The following is a 16,769-nucleotide window of genomic DNA, read 5'->3' on the forward strand; positions in this document are numbered from 1 at the left end:
CGAACTTAAATCTAGCGCCTCGTCGGATGCACAAACTAGTGTTGTGCACCCATCTTCTATCAAAGTCGATGTGGGGCAATCTTTTCCAATCACATCTGATTTTCGTTTTAAGTTGATGCTTAAAGCGAACAACCAGATCGTGATCGGAAACGGACTGCCCCCTATAGACAATGTCCAGACGTGAAACCCACGTCACTAACCTAGCCACCGCTAGGATCGCTAGAAACCCCAACCGTTTCTCCCTGTCAAACGGCGGATCCACATTATCGACTACGTACGCTAAATCAAGTGGCACCGACCGCTCGGGGTCGATGCGAGCCGTTACCCCTTCGACATACTCCCAGAGACTCCGCACCCCGCTGCAAAGAAAGAACGCGTGTTCTCTCGTTTCCTCCTCCTCTTCATCATTGCAGCGTGGGCACGGGGGATAGTAATAATCCCTATCATGATTGTCCCTGGCTAGTTTGCCGAAGAGTGGCAGCGCGTCTCGGACCAGCCTCCACGTAAGCGAAAATTCAGCATTGTTAATATAGCTACTGGCAGGCGCCCAACTCCACAGCGAGAGAACTTCCCCCCTCGACAGATGTAGCCGCTCCACCAGCGGGTCTTTTGCAGTCCCCTCCACTACGTCCCTATATAGCAACCACCTAGGCCGTGCAAGGTCACTGGACCCCGGCAATGCCCTAAGGGCGGCTCGGCATTCGGTCAGGAAACACCTTTCCCCCGCCGGTCTTCTGCGACCTTCAGCGGCAGGGTTGGATATGAGCCGTGGGAAAGCTTGCTCCACGACTGGTACCCAGGGCGTTTCCTCCATCAGTGTCCGACTCAGGAATGCCAATCTTTCTGCGTGCTTGTGACTAAGCAGATCAGGCATCCCCAAGCCTCCCTCGCTAAGCTTCTGTGTACAGACCTGTCTACGGACATACGGCTTTCCTCCTACCCAAAGAAGTTTGTAATAGGAGTTGCTCTAAAGCCTTACAGCGGTCCGCAGGCAGGGGAAGAACAGATAAACGGTAAAGGATCAGCGGAAACACGTATGTAGCACATGCCTCCGCACGACCCTTCAAGGACAATTTCCTCCGAATCCAAGTCCCTACTGACGACTCGACCTTAGTCTGTACTTCCGACCAATTCTTGTCCAGCTGGAGGTCCGGCCCGAACCACACACCGAGGATCTTTACTGGGCCATCTGTCCAGCCGAACGCACCTGGAAGCGAGTTTACCCCGGTCCAGGCGCCCAACCGCAGGCCAACGGACTTGCTGCGATTGATCACGGCCCCTGTGACAACTTCATACTCAGCGATCGCCTCTATCACCGCTTTAATGTCGGTTCGTCGTGCGACGAACACGGTGACGTCATCGGCGTACGCGGACACCCTGGCAACTTTGCCGCCAGGCAGAGCTATGCCGCGTAGGACTGGTCTCGCCGCCTCGTCCCTTAATTTGCAAAGGAAGGGCTCCAACGCCAGGACATAAAGCAGAGGCGACAGCGGACAACCCTGCCGCACCGACCGGGAGACCCCAAAGGACTCCGACAACCTACCATTAACTTGCACCACTACCGCGGGATCACGATACAGGGCGGAGATCCACTTGCGGAAGTCCGGACCAAAGCCGGCGGTTTCCACAACAGCCCTCAGGAACCCATGGTCCACCCTGTCGAACGCCTTGGACTGATCTAAATTGATCAGCGCGGCTTCTGTGTCGTCTTCTACCCCCTCTAAGATCGTGCGAATCAAGTGCAGATTGTTCTGAATCGATCGATCCTTCACAGCGTAGTTCTGATCCGGTTCGACCAAGTCGCCGATAACAGCCTGCAGTCGATTCGCAAGAACGCGGGACAAAATCTTGAAATCTGCGTTAAGCAGAGTGATGGGCCTATAGTCATCTAGATTCCCCCCTCCATGTTGGTTCCCCTTCTTCAGAAGCGTGACCACTCCTTTGGTTACCTGCCTCGGGATCGAGTCCTGGGCAAACCAGTGGTTAAACACGCCCGTCAGAAGGGGCACAAACATGGGCGACAGCCTCAAGAACAGTTCGTAAGGTAAACCATCGAGCCCCGGAGATTTGTTGCGGCCAACCTGCTTCAACGCAGTAATGACCTCACGCTCCGTAACCATCCCCTCACAGCTAGCCGCTCGGGCCGCAGTAAGGCGGGGCGAGCCAGCTAAATAGCTGCCAAACTCCTGGCCGCGGAGTCTGGGTAGTTTGGTGAAGCGCTCCTCCAAATGTTGCCGAAACCCATTGCAGATCTCCCGTGTCGACACGAGAGGACGCCCTCCCAGGTTATTCACCTCCCGAATGTACCCGTCCGAGCCACGTCTTAGGGCAGCCTTACGCTCAACAGCGTCAACGTTCACGGCTTCGTTGGAAACTCTTTCTAACCTAGCCCTAATTAACTGACCTTCATATCGCTCGCTAGCCAAGCGATTGAGGTCCCCCTTAACTAGAGCTAGTTCTAGGGAATCCCCCCCTGCAACCGCCCGGGTCAATCTATCCTCTAAGTGCCTTTTGGTCCGAGCCCTAGTTAACGCGAGGCGTTGGCTGTATTGGACACAAAAGCGCCTAATGGTAGCCTTAAGGTTAACCCACCATCTACTCCCGGTAACCGCCCCCACTAACTCCCTCTGAATTAGTAATGTCAGCTGCTCCCGGAAGTCGACCGACTCCAATAAGGAGGCGTTCATCTTCCAGTAGCCTGCCAACCTAGGCCTATTACCTAATTTCAAACGGGCCAAAACAAGTTTGTGGTCCGAATGACCTAACCAGTGGAACGTGGGACAAGATAGGAAATCTGTGTCGCCCCTTCTAATTAACATCCTGTCCAAGTATGAACTTGTAAAGGCGGCCGAGCTAGATTGCCACGTCCACATCTCCCTCCCGGGGTGATCCAGACGGAACCTATCGACCAGATCGCACGAGGCCATCAGGTCAGACAGGCTGCTTTCACACCCTCCCGACCCTCTAACCCCCCCGACCTTATCTATGCTGGGGTCCAGGATGGCATTCCAGTCCCCCATTAAAACTACCCGCTCCGGACCCGAAGAGAGAAACACCTCCACCCGCCGAAAAAAGGAAACCCTCTCGCTGGGGATGTTAGGCGCATAAACTGCCACGATCCGAAACGCGCCGCTTTTAACGGCAACATCGACCACGACCAACCTCCCATGAGCGTCCGCGTGGACAAGTGTAACCGTCGCAGACAGAGTGCGACTCACTAGTACAGAGACCCCCCGGCTATAGAGACTGCCATATGCTGAGTAAACATCAAAATCGTTCACCAGCACATCGCAGTCCCCGGCCCCAACAAAGTGGGTCTCTTGCAAGGTGGCTACATCTACCTCAAGGGCCACGAGATCCCTCAGCACGCGAACAGCCTTGCTTCGGGATCTCATGCCCCTCGCATTTAAACTAGCTAAATTTAGGCTCGTTTCCATGTTTCCACTACCTAGTAGTATTCCTCTACTAGGGGTCTAAAGTCCTCGGGAGAGAGGACGTCGAAGGTCTGGCCCAGACTGCCCTTGAGCAGGTCGGGCGTAAGCCGCCCGTTCCTGGCCAGACCCCCCACGTCCAAGGGGAACGTCAATTTAATTGCCCTATAGAAGGAGGGGTGAACGTAAATAGGGACCCGACCTTCACATTGCTTAGCAATTTTTGTCAGAGATGGGTGCTCCTCGTCCATGAGCCTGAAGCCCGGGAAAGTTGTTTTTCCTGCCTCCAGCATCCTCCATAGTGCCTTTGATCTTCCTCCCCTATTTGGCCGCACGAAGGTGATGAGATTCGGGGCGTCGGCGAAATTTCGTGGGTCCGTGATGTTCTTGCAGTCTACAGTTGTTAACTTTTCTAGCTGCCGGAGATTCTTTTTCTGCGTACCGTTTAGGTCCCCGACAGCTAGTTCTGCGTCGCAAAGGCGCTCCCCAGGCCAAAAAGGATATTTTCTTGTTTTTTCCGTCCTGGAGGGCGCCTTTTCTTCCACTGCTTTCTGCGCCGACGCCGCTTGCTGGTCTTCCGGAGCTGTTCTTTCCGGCTCCGGAGTGTTGAATAGGGGAGGGGTAGGCTGAGCTTCTTTGGTGAGAGATGCTGGAGGCTCAGCTGTTACGTCTTCCATAGACTCAGGGGGAGTCTCATTGGTGTTTTCTTCTAGAGGAAGCTCCTGTTCTGTGTCTTTCGGCAGCTCCTTCCTCTCTCGCTTCTCCTTGTTCTTGAGTTTTGGGGCACGTTCTTCTTCCTCCGACTCTGAGGAGCTTACCGGGAGCTTCCTCTTAGTAGTCGCCGCAACTGCCCTCGGTGTTGTGGGGGCCACCTCCGTCTTCTTGCCTTTTGCGGCGACTTTGCTCCATTCGTTCTCCCCCTTTGTCTTTGCCGGCTTCTGTCCTTCCTTGGGTTGTTCTGTTTGTGGACTCGTAGTGGCTTCCTTTGTTTTCGGAGCGTCCTTTCTTGTAGGACAGAAGCGGGCCATGTGTCCGGGCTTCAGGCAAAGCCAGCACAGCGGTCTTCTCCCCTCTACTATTACTGCCATGTTCCAGCCCTCACATGTCAGCTGGGCAGGGATCTGGTGGAAATTCTTTCGGTCTATCCTTATGTAGATCTTGTAGGTCCCCGTGATGATGTTCCGGGGACCCTTGACAGGATGTACACCTTCGACCTGCCCAAACTGTGAGAATGTTGCGCCTAGCAGATCCTCCCCGATAAAACACGGGACTCCCAGCACTGTGACAGTTACCTGCCTCCTTGACAAGTATTCCGGCCTGAGGCGTATGTCTTTCCACGTGAGGTCTCCTTTTGCCCAACTTATCGCCACCTCCTTTGATGGCAAAAGGACATCCCACGTGGAACGGAGTCTCTTTACCAAATACTGGGCCGGAATTTTTAGCTGGCTTATTGTTTCTAGCATTTTCTCCAGGGAAACCCCGGTGAGTCCCTTTCCTCCTGCGTCAAAAGTTATAAAGGACAGCGTTCTTTCTTTTATGTCGTCCCAAGTACCGGGCAGGGTCTTGATGGTATTTCCCTCGATGAGTTCCCGGTACTTGGTCTCCAAGAGGTCCTTGTAAAAATCCGGAGTTTTTGTTTTGCCGCTGTCCTTTTCGGCCCAGGCTCCCGACGTCTGGGGTTCCCCTGGCGTGCTGGTCCCGGCTGTCTGGTCCTTTGGTCTTTGGGCTGGCGTTATCGGGGAGTCGTCGCTTGTGAGGGCTGGCCACTCCGCCGTGCTGGCTGGTGTCTTTGGTGTAGTCTTGGACGAGGAGCACCCATCTATCACGATGACCTCGAGGGATTTTGTTTTCCTTAACTCCCCGGTGTCAGCTTTCTGGGGGCTACATGCTTCTGATTGCGTTTCTCTGGGTTCGTCCGGGACCCACCATTTTTTAACAGGCTTCCTAGCCTTGTAGGCAAGCCTTCCGCCAGGTGGGCCCTGGACAACATTTTTCCAGGAGTCTAGGTTCTCCATCGAACTCTCCATGCTGGAACTGGGGGTAGCGACCCCCGAAACCGACACCGGAGAGTCAGTGGGCGTGGCATTCCCCCTCATTAACGGTACGAGGATATCCCCGAAGGTGATATCCCCGCGTTTCGGCACTGGGGTGTCACCGGGTGTGACACCCCCCCTTCTCGGCACTGGGGTGTCACCGGGTGTGACACCCCCCCTTCTCGGCACTGGGGTGTCACCGGGTGTGACACCCCCCCTTCTCGGCACTGGGGTGTCACCGGATGTGACACCCCCCCTTCTCGTCACTGGAGTGCCACCGGATGTGGCACTCCCCCTCCTCGTCACTACACCAGGGGCGTCCCCCATGGTGTTAGAGGCAGAGGCCTGCCTCTTTTTTTGTTGGCCCAGTGCCCTTCACCGACCCGCCGATTCGGAGCTAGAGGGCCTTCGCCTAATGGCACGTCGGTTACCTCTAGTCCTGCCGGCTGCTTAAGTCGGATCCAGACACTGGACGGACCTGCAAAAAAGAAAGAAAAGCAAAGGCAGTTAGTTAGCCACAAGGACCACACACCCAAAGAAGGGGTCGGTCCTTTTAGGCTGGACAAATAAAACCCTTAAGTGGCCAAAATTTGGCCAAGTGGGCTGCGTATAGAACGTTGTCAGTCTTGGTGTAGTTTCTGAGAACAGATACTACACTTTGAGATATTAAATCTTTTATTCATGAATCAAATTAGTAATATTCAAGAAAATTATCAACCTGTTAATATATATTATCGTAACCAGTTACACAAGAACTCAAAAATCGATGAGAGTATTCTTAAAAATATAATCCGTAGATACGTGACTCCCAATAATAATAAAAAAATAAAATGTATTATATATTATAAAAAAATACAGACAACAAGCCTTGTAATGAAAAACAACATTTCACAAACAAATGACCTGTTGGAAAGGACCAATGTAGTTTACAAATTTAGCTGCCCAATAGGAGAGTGTATCTCCAATATTAGTAGCTACATTGGCTAAACAACTAACACATTGTCGCGAAGATTGACTCATCATCTCTCTGACTCTAGCTCCATATCACAACATTTGAAGGGACATGGCTGCCACCATTCAGAATTTCGAAGAATTATGGTAGAAAATACAAGATGTGTCATGAGCAAGTTGCTGGAATCCATATTAAATAGAGAAATAGTAAACCACCTCAGCAGAAATAACCTTCTTAGGCACACACAATATGGTTTCCGTTCCACAAGATCTACCGCAGATGTGCTAACGGTTATATCTCATAGGATTAGTGAATCTCTTGACAAAGGTTTCCTTTCTAGGGCAATTGCTCTTGACATATCAAAGGCCTTCGACAAGGTATGGCATAAGGGCCTACTTCACAAGATTTCCAGCTCGGTATAACGGAAATGTTCTCTCAATCATTAAATCATTTCTCTCTGATAGGCTCATAAGAGTAGTGGTCGATGGACAAAAATCAGAGGCCTGCAGTATTAATGCTGGAGTCCCTCAAGGGTCCATCCTGGGCCCAACTCTCTTCCTGATCTACATCAATGATCTCCCAAAACACATACTTAAATCATTCGTTCACATCTATGCTGATGACACGACCATCTACGGCAACACATCAAAGGCTATAAATGACAAAGCTCTCTCTGATTCTCTCTCCTCTGATCTTGAGCGTGTGGTTCAGTTGGGGAAGACGTGGCTGGTTACCTTTAATGCATCTAAAACTAAACTCCTATCTTTACATCATCAACGCTCTGATCCCCATCTGGCATCAATTGAAATAGATGGCTCTCGTCTAGGAGAAGCCCTATGTTTTGACAAGCTTCTGGGCTTGACCTTAACTCCTGATCTAAAATGGAACACGTACATCAAGTCTGTTGCCAAGGTCGCTGGAAATATGGTGGGATTCTTCTACCGCTCCAGAAGATATCTCACTACTGATGCAATTCTCTATCTATATAAAAGCCAAGTACATCCAAGGATGGAATACTGCTGCCATATTTGGGCCGGAGCTGCTAAAAACAGCCTATCCTGCCTTGACAGAGTACAAAATAGACTTTGTGGCTTAGTGGGGGATGCCCTTTTCTCTTCCCTGCAACCTCTCTCCCACAGAAGAGACGTTGCAAGCCTATCTTTGTTTTATCGTTGTTTCCATGGCAGGTGTTCATCTGAACTCCAATTTCTGGTCCTCCCTCGCCAATCTTTTATAAAAAACACCCATCTAGCTGAATCCACTGTCAAAAACATTCCCCACTCTTTATCTATGCCTAAATCAAAACGTAGATTCCATGAACAAAGCTTCTTTCTTAGAACTGCACGCCTGTGGAACTCTGTTCCATCTGCCTGCTTCCCACCTGACTACAACCTGGATGTCTTCAGTCCAACGTAAACAAATTCCTGATGAACCGCCCCCTTAAGTAGACACTTTATTAAATCTCCACACTAACATACTGTACATACAATAACCCTTATCCCTGAGTGGCTTCCGGGCCTTGATAAGCGGTGACCATATTGTAAACAAAAAAAAAAGAAAAGAAAGAGTATTGCAGACTGAGAGAAATGTAAATAGGCTAAGAATACTCGAAACATTGTGCATTAAAACAAAGAAGCCTCAAATAAATAATATTAATTATGAGTGCAGCCGGAACGTTTCGAAATGTTTGGGATAAATTTTTGAAAATGTATATGTGTGTTTGTATATATAAATGTGTTTAATATATGTAAAAAAAACAAAAAACAAAGTCTTCCCACCTAACTTGTAACAAGCTACCAGGTGACTACGAAAAATGTATATATAAGTAAATTAAAAAACAATTTCTACATTTATTTCTATAATATGCCTGAGGATGATAGAAGTACTTCTGTCGAAAGCGCTCGCGATTATGGATCCAACATATACAATTTCGAGAAGAACACAGAAAGGACTATTCGGAGATTGGAGAAGATAAAAAGGAAAATTGTAAAACAGAATAATTCTGTGCTATCCAATAATATTTGTTTAAATGAGAAAATGCTGCCTAAATATACACTATATATATATATATATATATATATATATATATATATATATATATATAGTAAATAGCAAATTATGAAAGTATATGACACAAAGAATCTTCCATGCTTCATCCCTGTAGGAAATTTCAGACTAATGATTCCCTACAGGGATGAAATATGGAAGATTCTTTGTAGTTTAACTGCCTTATACTTACTATGTATCTCTACTCACGTACTGTTGAAGTAAATACTGAAAATCAATACATAAAATATATCTTTATAACATTTTATATGAATACATGAAATATTATTTATATATATATATAACAAACATAGCCAAAGCAGTTTTTATTCCTTCTTTCTTCAACTAAAACACTGTCCCACTTTCTGATGCTTAAATAAATGCTTCTGTTTTTGTTTTTTGTTTTGTTTGTTTCTAAAAGAGGTTTCTTGTTCATTCCGTGCTCCATGTTCAAAAACTACTAATTATTTTATTAGGGGTACAAAGCAACAACCTATCTCCTATGTGTGAGAGAACAAGTGAAACGTTATATGATAAATACAGACGAAATATTAAGTAGAAAATCATTAGTTTATATATATATATATATAGATAGATAGATAGATAGATAGATAGATAGATAGATAGAGAGAAAGAAACAATTGAAACTTTTATGTGAATACACATCCATAACATCTATTCAAAAATTGTAGCAAATTCTCATTTTTTTCATCAGAATTTTGGCACCCCTGGAACAGTTTATGTTCGCCGTAGGGAAGAAGAGGCATTTCATTCTGATTGTGCGGTTCCAACTGTCAAATTTAGAGGAGGAAACATAATGTTTCGGAGTGCATGGCTTCTTCAGGCACTGGACTGTTGTACACATGTGATGGCAGAATGAACTCTACAACTTATACTAACATGCTGGACCAGATTTACCAAACCTCTTTGACTAAAATATTTAACAATAAAATAACAAAACTCTTTGACTAAAATATTTAACAATAAAATAAATCTCTTTGACTAAAATATTTAACAATAAAATAACAAATCTCTTTGACTAAAATATTTAACAATAAAATAACAAATCTCTTTGACTAAAATATTTAATAAAATAACAAATCTCTTTGACTAAAATATTTAACAATAAAATAACAAAACTCTTTGACTAAAATATTTAACAATAAAATAACAAATCTCTTTGACGAAAATATTTAACAATAAAATTCCAAGTGATGTAATCTTTTAACAAGACAATGCCTCATATGCCATACATCAAAAATTTCAATAGGTTGGTTTGAGAAAAAAGGGATTACAGTGATAGGTGCTACCCCCCTTCCAATCCTCATTGAAACTTTGTGGGCCCATCTAGGAGAAAATCCATACCAAATCACCAGCAGGTACTCAACCTGAGGTAATCTCTTCAGCATCAGGCAAAGCCTAACTCTTTGCCAAGAACTTTGCAGCTAATTCTACCCTATGCGACCAAGGCCGCCAACCCCTATTTCCTCCTGTATCAGAAAACATGCTATGTGACATACAAACATCTGTGTGTGATGTTGCTAAGCTAATCAAAATCCTTGATTCCAGTAAAGCAACTGGCCCTGACGGCATTCCAATTATAGTGCTGAAAAAGCTTCAACCAAAACTAGTTCTCATACTTACAAAGCTGTTTAAGCGTTGTCTTAAGGAGAATTGCTTTCCAACACCCTGGAAATTCTCATCAGTATGTCTTTGTATTTAATGAAAAATGTCTCCTGTGCATCATAAGTTGTCTCAGATGAAAAAGTCTCCTGTGCATCATAAGTTACTGGAATCCGTGTTAAATAGAGAAGTAGTCAACCACCTCAGTAAAAATAACCTTCTTTGTGACATACAATGGAGTTTCCGTTTTGCTAGATCTACAGCAGATGTTCTTATGGTTATATCTCATGATTAGCTAATCTCTCAACAGAGGCTTCCTTTCTAGGACAATTGCTCTAGACATATCTAAGGCTTTTGATAGGCTATGGCATAAAGGTCTACTTCACAAGATCTCTAGTTATGGTATAGCTGGAAATGTCTTCTCAAGTTTTAAATCATTTCTCTCTGATAGGTTCATAAGAATAGTAATTGATGGGCAGAAATCAGAAGCTTATAGTATTAATGCTGGAACTCCTCATCCTAGGTCCAACTCTCTTCCTGATCTACATCAATGATCTTCCAAATCACATCCTTAGATCATGTGCAGACATTTATGTTGACGACACTAATATCTATGGCAGCACATCAAAAGCTGTAAATGATCAAGTTCTCTCTGATGCTCTTTCCTCTGATCTTGAGCATGTGGTACGATCAGGAAAGACATGGCTGGTTAATTTTAATGTATCTAAGACCAAGCTTCTATCTTTACATCAACGTTCTGATCCCTATCTGGCATCAATTGAAATGAATGGCTTTCGTCTTGGGGAGGCTCCATGTTTTGACAAGCTTTTGGGCTTGACCTTTACTCCTGATCTAAAATGGAACACATACATCAAATCCATTGTCAAGGTTGCTGGAAAAATGGTGGGATCATTCTACTGCTCCAGTAGATATCTACCTGCTGATGCAGTTCTCTACCTATATAAGAGCCAGGTATGCCCAAGGATGGAGTATTTTTGCCATATTTGGGCAGGAGCTGCTAGAAAGACCTTATCCTGTCTTGACAGAGTTCAAAATAGAATTCGTAACCTAGTAGAGGATAGCCTTTTCTATTCCCTGCAACCTCTTTCTAACAGAAGAGACGTTGTAAGCTTGTCTGAGCTCCAATCTATGGTCCTCCCTCGCCAAAGATTCACAAGAAACACTTGTCTAGCTGAAAACACTATCAATAATTTCCAACTCTTTATCTGTGCCTAAACCTAAACGTAGATTCCATGAACAAAGCTTTTTTTCTTAGAAGTGCACACCTGTGGAACTCTCTTCAGTTTGCCTGCTTTCCAGCTGACTATAATATGGTCATCTTCAAGTCCAACATAAACAAGTTCTTGAGGAGCCGTTCCCCTTAAGTATGTAAGAAATTTCTTTCCCATATGCCTAATTTCCTCCCTGCAGATAGCAAATGAAATTCCACAAACAAAGCCATGCATTTAAAACTCAAATTTTATTCACAATGTATCAGAAATGAAAGATCTTTGGTCACAGTAAGTCCTTTGCAAAAACAGTGACTGAATTTGCTATCCATATGCATGGAGCCTTTAGTTTGATTCCTCTGTGGGAATGTTAGTTCGGGTTTCCTTTTAGAAGAATCCATGTTGTACATGGTGAACACCGTGTGAATGTTGGCGCCCAATATTTTGGGACGTCGTGGTCTCTAGAAGAAATAGGAATAAATTCCTATAATCAAATATATCATGCCGAACACAGAGAATAAGTTCAGCAATTATGTTGTCTCTGTATTTAGAGAAATGTCCTTCGTTCACCCACTGTTTGGTGTCCAAGAAGGTAAAATCCTGGCACTCTAAACAGAGCGCCGCTGTTGTTAGTCTGCTGTTTCCCTTGTTCATTTTCAGACTGAAAAAATAATACATGGATACAAATTGCTGCCAAGACAAGATTTGGCGGATTCAAATTAAACCAATGACAGACCGGCTTACAAAGCATGTAGGCGGCCAAAAACAATATGGCGGTTGTACGTGGAAAATTTCTCGCAAGTAATCCAATTTAGCAAATTTACACTACTAACGATTACTATGCTATTGCCCATTGACTACTGTACACTCTTTAACCCTTATCCCCGAGTGGCCTCTGGGCCTTGATATGTAGTGACTGTAAAAAAAGAAAAATCTATCGATATTGTCTAAAACAGTACATTAGCCATTAAAGTGGTGAAAAGGGAGATAAGCATGTCCCTGTATTCGCAATCCTCAAAGTGTTTACATCTAGGGAAAATGCAATTTTACCCAATTTTCCTTAAAAATTACTTTTAACTATAAATAACTTTCTACTCGATGAATTTCTGGATATATTACTATTTTCAGTACTTATGCACTTATTGAACCGTGCTGAAATTGTTATATAATTATAGTTCATTATTATTATTGTTGTTGTTTGTTATTATTATTGTTATTGTTTGTTGTTAAGTCTTATTAAAAGTGATGCTTAGAGTCTTAGAGAGAGATGTTGTTCGTTGTTATGAAGAGATTCATATTTATAAAATGTTCATTACTTAGAAGTGTAATGGAAGCTCTTTGAGTGAGGAGATAGTGTTCAGACAGTCTTAGTGTTCATATTGTGTATGTAAGATATTTTATAACACATATATAGACATATAATAACTTTCACTTTACCTTTTTGGTAGAATTACAACACAAAGACGACGTTTATAAAAACACATGATGGGTTTATTTCTTCTCACGATCGGTCGTGGTTTTCTGAGTCAAGAATTCAAAGCTTCACATTCTAGTTTCAAAAGTGACCGTCTCGCTTCTAGACGTTCGAATGTCCATGTCTGGACTGTCGTCTGTCGTCTTCAGACTCTCTCTGACTCTCCCCAGTTTCTCCTCTTGCTTAACTCTAAAGTCTTCTAACTATATCGAGAACTTCCCATTTTCCATGACGTCATACACATGTTAAAACATATGTCTTCTTTCATGTGTTCTCGAAATGCATGTCCCAAACTTTTTCCTTTGTTTACAAAGGGAATTTTAACCTATATTCTCAGTAACCTATATTTCCAATATGTTAAAAACATGTTTATTAAATTATCTTTGTTGTTGCATTCTTTCAATTGAATTTTTCATAACAGAATTGTCAATGCACATTCTTTTCTTGAAACTATTTTATCTCTAAGCTAAACAATGGTTTGTTTTACATTCCATTTTCTAATTCTCTTTCGTAATCTATTTCTAAACCTAATTTACGAGGTTCGAATTTCATCTATTCTATTTCATTTTCATTTTAACTAAATCTCTCTATTTTTATACTTACATGAAAAGGGGGCAGCCTTTATCATGTAACATCCCTCCCTTCCATATTTCACAAAAAAAATGTATGCATTTTTAAATTTAGTACATTTTTTTTTTTTTTTCTACATTCACACAACAACCTGGCTAGGAAAGATCAGGCTAAATAAAAATCTCTTTCAGTCAGCCCTACTCGGCCGACTTCACAATTATTATATTTTATATATATTATATTTTATAAGATCAGAACCTTTCTGATCTTCTGTGCATTTACTTTTTGGGTGTAGGGTCTTTACCTATGATTCACATCAGCTACTTTCCAGCCACCCATATGCCGCAGACTAGAGGTTTCCACCTCCCTCGAAATGGACGACTCCCTTCGTCCCAAAAGTGTCCTGATCGTCTCTTTCTGCATGGTTAGTCTTATCAAGTATGGCTTTGTTTTTTTTTTTATTCTATAACTATCTTATACGGGACATACCAAAGCTCATAACCAATCTTCTTGGTTGGCCTTAACTATCAAGATATACCTTTTTTCTCTCATACGGATTCACTCGGATTTCCTTGCTTGGATTCTTGAAACTTCGACGAGGATTTAGAAATATCACCCCTAACTAACACCTTTTGCGCCACAACACCTTAAGTGCACCTAAATTCTATCTAATTGCCCGATTTTTTTTTGTGATTTTTCTTTTCTCTCACCAGAGCTTCCAAGATCCAGCAGATATATCCCCCATTCATGCGTCTCTAAAAAAAAAAAAAAAAATACATGGTTATATCTTTCTTACGTAATCTACGGCATATTTTTGCCTGTCTCTTACTTCATTAAGCTATATGTGATTGCCTCGGGACTACCTATCATCGGTTTACTGGTCCCCTTCAGAATTTTCGTATTCTTTCTAACGCCTGTTTATTAATTAAGCCAAGTCTTACCACTTGCTTGGAGTCGTTATGTGCAACCAGCTTATTTTAAGCACTTAATTAACCAGGTTCCCAAATTTTTCGAATAGGGACACATTTTGTGCTTATCAATCCCTACCAAGTCACTTTTCTCGGAAAAAATTATAGGATCTCTAAAAAAAAAAAAAAAAAAAAAAAAAAAAAAAAACCCCAATGCTAAAAAAAAACCATCTTTCTTACGGCTTATCACATCTAAAAACTCTCTAAATACCCGTTTACGTAATTTTAATTCTTGTCCCCCTTCTAAAATTCTAACTGAATCTGTAAGCCAACCATACGTCTTAACTAGTTTTATTTTCTCCTAGACTGTTTACTGATAACTTTGAATTCTTGCTGCGAAAACAATAACATTTACATTACAATATGGTTCAACATCAACATATTTTCAAAAGAAAATACCTTATTACATTTAAACATTTTGCAAAAAAAAAAAAAAAAAAAAATTCGTTATATTATACATTTCAAAAGTCCATTAACACAAAACAAAAAATTGTCCCTTTTTCAAAGACCAGAACAATTAAAACACACTAAAAAGCCAAAAATTATTCACAATTTGATTTTCATTTCTACATCCTTCTTTTTTGCTGTAGTGTATTTTATTTTATTCATTTATTCATTCTTCCTTTTAATACTCGAGAATTTTAAATGCACTTTCGACTTTTGACACTAAATTGTTATTTATTATGATTGACAGTTTCTCTAAACAATTCAGACATTAACACACATTTTTATGAATGACAACTATCCTATTTTCTACTTGTGTGCATGCGTATAGAGGACTACTATTCATTTTGCTTGATATGCACGTCTGTGCCATGTAAATAACACTCTTTTGTATTTCCTTCAGATATCCAATAAACCCTTGGTCATTGCGACACTCTAAAAAGTAAATTGTACTTATCTATGACCATCCACGGATTATCCACGAGATCAAACATGGTGTGGAGATCTTTGACAAACGTAGGCCAACTTGTCTAGCAACCGATTGGAGCAAAGACTGCATAGGATTCTGGCTATTCTAAAAACACTGTCTCTGCCCAGCACCTCACAAACCCTTCTGCTGCAAAAACGGATGGAAGATTGCCCTGGTAGGAAGCAGGTTCACATCATCAGCAGAGTCCCGCTACGCCCCCATCGAAGGGGAGGCTTTGGCAGTAGTAGAGGCTTTGGACAAAGCTAGACATTTTATTATCGGGTGCCCAGATCTCATTATAGCGGTAGACCACAAACCACTGCTCAAAGTCTTTGGTGACAGGCACCTGGATAACATACCCAACCCACGTCTTCGCAACTTGAAGGAAAAAACCCTGCGGTATCGCTTCCGGGTCACTCACATCCCATGCGCCCAACATTCTGCCAGCGATGCTCTGTCACGCCACCCAGTCAGCATGGCTCAACACTTGCCACTACCTGATGACTCAGCATCAGCTCTGTACACCACTCAGTTACCTGTGTCTATCCTTGAATACATTCGCCATGCAGAGCAACCACCAACCCATGAGGTCTGCTCCCAGGACATCAACGATGGTACCATCCTCGAATCAATATCGTGGGATGACATCCGCACTGCCACCGCCAGTGACCCATCCATGGTCCTGCTTCTAGACATAAACCTACGCTAGCCCCGCAAGGCAAGCCAATTTCAGCTGGCTCATCTCCACAGCAGGCGACAACTCCTGGACCCACTCAGCCACGTAATGAGGGTCATCTAGAGTGACAATGGAATTGAGAGATACCTACATCAAGAGCAGTCAGAATGAAAATTTGCCCGACGTATAATAACACATGCTCCCATTGTGGCATACCCCATCACTTTGGAAAGGTTTGCCGACACAATCAACAGAGCCGCACTCCCACCGCAAGCAATAATGCCATCACTGTGTTCGATGACGACCCTGCAGTTCTATTTGATGCCCTTTGCTCCGTCGAAACACCCCCTCCCTCCAACGCAGATCCAGAAGCTATTTCTGAGACACACACTCTTGTCCTTGAACACCATATATACAATGACCTGTGTAGAGTGTGGGAACGTCGTGCGTCCGATCCACAACCATTCATAAAGGTTGATATACAGGTCATCCCTTCTGACATTGCTGACATTGGCATACCCCCTCACTTCCACAGCCCCACTGCCATTGTGACGCATACAGCTATGGCAGATACAGGATGCCAGTCGTGCCTAGGTGGCATCACAGTATTACATAAGATGGGCTTGACAGTCTGTGACCTCATTCCGTGCACAATGAAGATGTCAGCTGCCAATGACAAATCGATTGAAATCGCAGGCGCCCTTCCACTGCACATATCGGGCGTATCTGACAATGGAACTGTTTGCAGCACACGGCAGCTCATATATTTCACACCATCCACAGAGCGCCTCTACCTATCTAAGCATGCGTGTGTGGCTCTCGGCATGATCCCTGCAAACTTCCCATCTGTTGGT

The 16,769-nt window shown here is 43.6% G+C and overlaps 1 protein-coding gene across 6 annotated transcripts in view; it reads right to left on the reverse strand.

Moving 5' to 3' along the window:
• The window catches only part of LOC145241341 (uncharacterized), a 56,772-nt gene that overhangs the window by 15,070 nt on the left and 24,933 nt on the right, over positions 1–16,769 (reverse strand). The gene's annotated exons all lie outside the window — the stretch shown is intronic.

Source organism: Euprymna scolopes, chromosome 20 (genome assembly GCF_053919585.1).
Source record: "Euprymna scolopes isolate OS-2025 chromosome 20, ASM5391958v1, whole genome shotgun sequence".
NCBI classification, from domain to species: domain Eukaryota; kingdom Metazoa; phylum Mollusca; class Cephalopoda; order Sepiida; family Sepiolidae; genus Euprymna; species Euprymna scolopes.